The following is a 7,599-nucleotide window of genomic DNA, read 5'->3' on the forward strand; positions in this document are numbered from 1 at the left end:
TCCTTCCTTCCTTCCTTTGTCTCTCTAGCTCCCTGTGATCCTTCTCTTTCCTTCTATGTCATTTCTCTTTCCTCTTGGCCTCCCTCTCCATCTGAGTCTTTCCTATCTATCTTCTGCCTTCTCCGTCCCAAAGCAGCTGGCCCTCTGTCTGGGGGAGGGGCCAGCCTCTTGCCTTAAGTAAATCTTCTACTTTTCTGTCATCAAAACTTCCTGCAGATTCACACACCACCATGACCGCATCACTGCTTGGGTGTCTTTATTAATAAGTAACTTCCTAAAGGGAACCCTGGGCATGTGTAGGTAGTAATCAGCCTAGAAACTGTTGAGAGACAGAAGCTTCCCTTTGATGAGTATCAGATATGGTTTTAGTTTGTGATGGGGGAAGGGTAATAAAGGGGGTAACTGGAAAAGAATGGCGAAAACTCAACCCCATTTCATTAAATCTTCATGAATATGCAAAATAAGACTAATTGCCCTCTTCAAAAACTAATCATTCTGAATTTTACAAGTTGAATTATAAAAACCTGACACACTTATTTTCCTCTTTTATTATATTTGTAAGCATTACTCCTTCTGCAAAGAAAATCAAATCCTATTTTTGTCAGCTGCTTCGGTACCCCCCTCCCCCTTTTGCTTCGACATGCTCCTCCCCTCCCTCTGCCCAGTGCTGCTGCAGCCTGGCCATGTGTATTAATTGCCCTGTGAGACGCTCTTGAAGTCATTAGAATTCCCCGTTCAGAACTATTATCTTGTGCCATTGTGCCTTTGCATTATATTTATTTAAATGTGCCTCTTCTGAATTAGCTCATTTTTAACAGCTAGCCATGCCTGAAATATCGTTCCCATCCAGGCCGCCCTCATATCATTTTTCTTTCCTTGGTGGAAGAGATGTCTGCACCCAGCCTTCCATTCCAACAGGGCAGCTTTGTTAGCAGGCAGGGCTGCTTTTGTGTGGCAGCTTCCCAGAAGAACTCCGTGCTCAGACCCTGTCTACAAGGAGGCAGCCGCCTGGAGGAATGAAGAGTGTCCTCCCTGGAGCAGGCTGGCTGTTTTCAACTGTGTGGTTTTCACTGAGGAAATGGAGAAGGCAACTCAAGTTTCTAGTCTTTTTTTGGCCGTTTGCATTGAAGATGCTCAAGGTGATGCCACATCCTCACTGACAGCTACTCAGGAGTCATCAGCTGTCCCCAGAGTCACCTGGCTTGGGGCACTGGGATATGTTAAATGGTCACACAAGATTTCTCTTAGACCTGGGCTTTCCAGGGCTGCTAAGAAAGTCCTGACAGGCATGGAAATGGCTCTCTGCTAAGTCTAAACTGATAACCCACCTTATCCAACTAAGTTTTGTTTTGGTTTTTTGTTTGTTTTCCTTATCTACCTAATGTGACCGCCTTTTCCATTCAAAACAGACAGGATGGTTTATCAACAGCTGAGCCCAGAGTTTTAAGAATAATAAATTCTTACAACTCCAGACTCCAGAGAGATTTTTCTCTAGACCATTGCTGCCCAGCTCATAGGATCTCTGTGCCACATTTACATAAAGGCATACTGCCAAAGATGCAGCCCCCACCCCCTGAAGGGGGGGTGGGGTTGTGGACTTCTTATCATGCCCTCATTATACCCTTTATCTTGTGAGGAAAGTAAAATAATGGGCCTTAAGCAAGGTTAACAATCCAGTGAGTGGTGAAGAATAGATTTGAGCACAGGTTCATATTAGACTTATTTTCTTCCCACAATACCAAGCTGGCAGCATTAGGAATGAAATCGATATGTTGGCATGAATATTTGGCAGGGAAAATCAGGAAAGGCGTTATAGACAGGGTGGGCCAGATGCTTGATTTAAAGCTGGAAAGAAGTGCTTTGTGATATGGAGAGAAAGATAAACACATTTCTGCCTCTGTAAAAATGACAAGTTCAAATCCCAGCACTCTTGGGGCTCTTGTGAGCCTTAGATAAGACGCATTGAGGAGACAGCCTTTGGGGATCTATCATGAAAGTCCCTCAAGTGCGGAATAACTTACCCAGAATGTCTGGTTCATAACAAACCCTTTAACAAGGTTTGTGAGTGAACATGAGATCTTAATGCAGGTGCTCCTGGAGGCATCCCTGCTGCTAAGACAAATCAGGGCTGGCACACATCAGTGTGGAGTCTCTGGGTATTAGGCCCAGTACCAGCACACCATGGTCATCTTGACCGACCCTGAACACATCCCCTCAGAGTGTTGTTCCTTCATCTGTCTGTAATTTAAAAAACAGCCATCTGAAAACACAAACATCCCAAGCTTGCCATCTCAGCCAGTAAGTCAAGGTCTCTGTTAACAATGCCTTCCTTTCTAACAGTAAAGCACACAGGGTTGCATCTCCACCTAAGAGAATCCTGGGGTGACACAGGTTACCAAGGGCTCTGTTTTCCAGTTTGAAGGATGGAATGACAGTAGGTGGTAGGTGGGCTGGGCCAGAACAAGAGTGGGTGACCGGGCTGAGGGAAGACGCAGCCAGGAAAGTGCTTGCTGAATGATTGTGAATGCCTGGTCGTGGCTGTATAGGCCTGTAACCCAAGGGCCGTGTAGGCAAACACAGGAGCATCTCTGGTACTTGCTAACCAGCCGGGCTAGCCAAAGCAAATGAGCTCCAGGGTCCGTGAAAACACTTGTGTTTCCAAACACAAGGTGGGCAGCCACTGAGGAGGACACCCACCCGGTGCTGGCCCTGGCCTCTGCCTCTATTCGTATGCATTCATTTGGACATGCACCGCCATCCCATGTACCCGCACACACACAAACATGCTTAAGCATATGCACACAGGAGTAGGTCAGAGGGCGCAGAAACTAGAGCCTCTAATGAAGTTGCTGAGTAAGTGAATGGTAGATTTCTTTTCTTTTTTTTTTTTCTTCTTCTGCTTTCAAACCCTCTTTTCATTCTGCCTTCAGATGACCCTATTGGCTAATTCGTTTTCTCCCTGAAGACTGCTGAATATTTAAAGCAGGGATTTTAGATGTGCCCAGTGATTTCACATCGGGGTTATATCCGGCTTAATTTCCTCTTACAAGACCTCTTCTGATACTCTCTCTCCTCCTGTGTTCCCAGGTGCCCCACAAGCCCAGCTGCTGAACTCGGGTCCCCCCTCCCCGTAGTTGACCCATGACAATTCTTCCTAACCCCTTCACCAAGACCCTTTAATTTGTCCCATTGACGGAGAAATTTGAAGATAAATCTGTAAGTAGAATAAATTCACTTGCAACTGAAAACTGCTTATGTAAAACCAGCTCCAAACACTGGCTTGATTTTTTTCCAGCAAAAACACGGGTGTGAGACTGGGCGGCTCAGTCTCTTATGTCCCCAAATGCTCACATATTTTCCTGAGGTCAGCAAACGGTTGACTTGAAAGGGAGATATTGTGATTTCTGTTGTTGTTGTTGTCCAAGAAGCTTAAATCATGAGTGATCGTTGCCTCATCTTTAAAATGGAAATAATGACTACATCAGAATTCATGGGGCTGGTGTGAGAATTAAAACGTGGTACTATTTGTAACTGTTTTTATACAACACTATAAGCATAAGACATATTGTTCGTGCTGGTTGGAGGCAGATGTCTTGACAAGAAATCTCTGGAGGTCGCTCTCAGTGTAAACATCCCATGATTCTCTGCCTTCAGACAGGGAGATGAACGGCTGCAGCTGCCGCCCTTAGCAACGGGCCGGCTGAGAGGCAGGCTGCAGTTCACCATAGTGGCCACTAGATGGCATTTCCCTAGAAAAACTCGCTGTCGCAGCACATCTGGGTCCTTCCAGAAGAAGCACCTCAAAGGTCACAGAGTCAATGTGCAAAAATATCTGGGGTCCTCTCCAAGGCGACAGAAGTCATATGCAAAGATCAGAAAGTATCAGGAGTGGAAGAAATACATATAAACGAGGTATGCCACCCTTGAGGTACGCCACCATTTTCTTTCTTTCTTTCTTTCTTTCTTTCTTTCTTTCTTTTTTTTTTTTTTTGGTTTTTAGAGACAGAGTTTCTCTGTATTGTTTTTGTTTTGGAGGCTGTCCTAGAACTCACTCTGTAGACCAGGATGGCCTCAAACTCACAGAGATCCACCTGCCTCTGCCTCCTGAGTGCTGGGAATAAAGGCGTGCGCCACCAACGCCCGGTTTGCCACCCTTTCTTGCCTGTCTTGGTACTTTGCATTTTCTTCACTCCATTGCAGGACCCAGAGACGCAGGGGAACCCCACAAGGCATCTGGGAGAAGGAAGGCAACTGCTTTATCTTATCTCAAACCGAGGACAGTGTGAGGAAAAAAAATGCCTGCCACCACTTACGCCACAAACAGGGCAGGTGTCTAAAGCCCCAGCCAGCAACGTCGATTGGACAGCCTCTCCTTGGAGCCCTCTGTAATAGAAAACAGTCCACTGAGAACACACAGTGCTCTGGTAGACTTTACTTCTGAGAATTTCCATTCCGACAAAAGCTGACCAGGAAAGCCAAAGAGCTCCCTGGGTCTGGGAGGAAGTCGCTACAAGAGGATAAACTTCTTGCATATATCTAAGGAGTAGTTACCTCTCAGGAGTTGGCCTACAAGTCTGGACACTAGATGGGAAAAGAAGATTATTGCAACCTAGGTGAGTTCCTGTGCTAAAGATTATGTATGCACTAGTTTTATCAGTGTTGACTGACAAGGGAGAGAGAAATATTGAGACACACATGAGGGACAGAACTTTGATTGACAAGAGTAAGATTAGAAGAGGCTGTGAGTGGAGTCCAGAGTGGGATCAGTTTTCCCTCAGCAGGGCTTGTGTTGGTTCTACGGACTTTCACGGAGCATATATTTAAGTCATGCGCTCTGCTCAGTGATGAGGACCCTGAAGGTAATATGGAGCCAGGTGTTACTGGTCACCATTGCTTCCAAGCAAACTTGTATAATTCCCTTAGACCCCCCACTCACCAAGGTTGGAGAGAGCCATCTGAGGGGTCTAAGAGGATTCCCCAGACCTCAAAATGCCAAAATCCAAGTTGAGTTCACTGTTTTAATTATTTCAAATACATTAAAATAACTCCCATAATTTACGTACATTCTATTTTTATTATTTTACTCCCCCCACTTGCCATTTAGTGCTTTGTAGAATTAACCCCATGAAACACAAGGATGCATAAAAAGAACTGAAAATTCTAAGATCCTCTGATTAGAATTATCTTCTACACAGGAGAGTAACTGTTGATCATGGCTGGAGTTCTTCAGAAACATGGAAGCTTGGTTTGGAAACAGACCTTATAGGTGATGGATTTGGATGCTTCTGTTTTTTACAAGTGAGAGGGCAAAGTTTCTGATAGCGTGAGTGATGGCCCTAGGTGTGGGGTCTTGTGTTACCCTATCTAGAACAGAAGACCCACAAATTTGCCCTTGAAGATGAAGGTGCCAAGAGAAGGAAGGGACACCAGGAGTTGGAGGCAGCGGCAATGCCACTCTCTCTCTGAATACTCAGCCATTAGGTTTCCACACCTCTACCCTGATTTTCTATCTTCTATTTTTTTGCATTTTCTTTTTTATTCAGAACTGCAAGATCCCATGTGAATCTGTAGACACAAATTGTCTCCATAGTCACTTGATGGAAGTATTCTCACCACCTCCAGGAGGATGTCATCACTTCAGCTCTTCACGTTTGACGTTAATCTTCAAAGCCCACTCACCCTCCTTTATCTGACCTACAGTGACACCTATCTTCAAGTCTCAGATCAGATCCAGCCTTCAGAGCCCGATGGCAGAGGACTGAGAAAATGCCAGCAGATGTTGAATGACTTCCTGCCATGTCCCTGTTGCTATGCTTTACATTAACATTCTCCTTTTTATTCACCCCAAAACTGGGGGGCTCTGTGGGAATTAGGAGTGATGATTGGAGACTATGAATGGTCACCCCCTCGATACTGGAAGATCACACTGTGTGAACAGCTTGAATAGAGCATTCCCTGTTCCAGAGGAAAGACAAACACACAACTGAGTGAATACCCCTCTCCTTGATCAGGGATGGACAAGAGGTATGAAATGAAATGAAGTCTATTTTAGCTAGGCGTGTGTGCACCTCTGTAATCCAAGTAGAGGCAGGAGGATCATAAGTTTGAGCTACGTAATGAATTTTTTCCACAACCCAACCCTCTCGAAACACAAAACAACCTAAATAACTACAAAGGATAACATCTCCCTTTAAGCCTCAGAGATGCGGGATTCATTTGTTACTGCAACCAAATCTCACCTATCCCAACCAATGCAGCTGCTTTGGTTAACCCCACTTCATAAAACAAGATGCAAGATCTTTGATTTAAGTTTTAAGGCCCTGGAGTGTCAGATCTGAAGCTTGTGATCTTTCTATCACAAAGAGTCCCATACCCACGCACCATGGTCATCTACCCATATAACTTGGGTGTCTGCACATTTGCCTTGGGCCGTACAGTTGCCCTCTCTGCCCTCAACCCCTAGATGCTTCTTGTATTGTGTATTCAAATGTTTGCTGGGTTTCTCCAGCACACTGTGGTGGTTTCAAAGAAAATGGCCTCATGGGCTCATATGTTTGAATGCTTGGTCCGGTTTGTAGAAATATTTAGAAGGTGAGGTATTGTTGGAATAGGTGTGACCTTATTGGAGGAAGTGTGTTATTGGGTGTCTGCTTTGAGATTTCAAAAGCCTGTGACAGACCTAATATCTCCATAAAACCTCCTCTCTCTGTCTCTCTCTGTCTCTGTCTCTCTGCCTCTGTCTCTCTCTCTATCTCTCTATCTCTCTCTCCTCCCAAGCTTCTGTCTGCAGCTTTAGAATAACATGTGAGCTCTCAGCTACTTCTCCAATACTATGTCTGCCTGTCTGCTTCCATGATTCCTACCATGATCATGGACACACCTTCTGAAATTATAAGTAAGCCCCCAATTAAATATCTTCCTTTATAAGTCACCTTGGCCATGGTGTTTTCCCATAGCAATAGGACAGAAACTAAGACAAACAGCCACGACCATTTGCCATGTCTAGGCTATGATCTGTTTAGGACCATATGCACCATTCCACTGCCACATAACTTAGTTAATTGTAGATTCCACCATCTTACTGTGTACCCCAGTTATTTTCTGATTCCCCCACCCAACCACAACCCCTGGTGATATTCTGATTTCCCAGGGCCCCGTGTGCTCCCTCCAACAATTTCTCAGCATTGATATTTACAGAAAAATAATAAACATAATCCACATTGGCGCCTGTATCGACCCTCAGATTCCACTGACATTTAGGAATAAGTGATGGATTGCCTTTTGTTCGAGGCTGGCTGAACTGACCCGCCGTGGCCTGTACATAATTTACTTTTGATTAAAGGAGTACTTCAACATCTAGATTCTGTTTGGGAGCAGGGGGCAGGATCAATATGTGTATGACACAAACTTTCAAACAATGGACTGTGAGTGAGAAGTCTCTGTAGTCCATTCACCCCGGAGGAGGTGGGAGAGCACAGGAAGGGGAGGCCTTGGAGCTCCTAAGTAGGACCTGGGATCTGTTGTAGCCTGAGCTTTGATTTCTGCAGATTTGGGCCTGTGCTGTTTGGGAGCACAGAACTGTTGAGGGCTGGGGTTTCT

The 7,599-nt window shown here is 45.1% G+C and overlaps 1 long non-coding RNA gene across 1 annotated transcript; it reads left to right on the forward strand.

Moving 5' to 3' along the window:
• The first annotated feature begins 1,431 nt into the window (after positions 1-1,431).
• On the forward strand, positions 1,432-7,355 carry LOC121137048. Its single transcript, XR_005874253.1, has 4 exons — positions 1,432-3,216; positions 3,655-3,912; positions 4,201-4,613; positions 5,544-7,355. It is a non-coding gene; the product is annotated as an uncharacterized LOC121137048 (long non-coding RNA).
• The last annotated feature ends 244 nt before the right edge of the window (positions 7,356-7,599 follow it).

This window comes from Mesocricetus auratus, unplaced genomic scaffold (genome assembly GCF_017639785.1).
Source record: "Mesocricetus auratus isolate SY011 unplaced genomic scaffold, BCM_Maur_2.0 Super-Scaffold_100676, whole genome shotgun sequence".
Taxonomy (NCBI): Eukaryota; Metazoa; Chordata; class Mammalia; order Rodentia; family Cricetidae; genus Mesocricetus; species Mesocricetus auratus.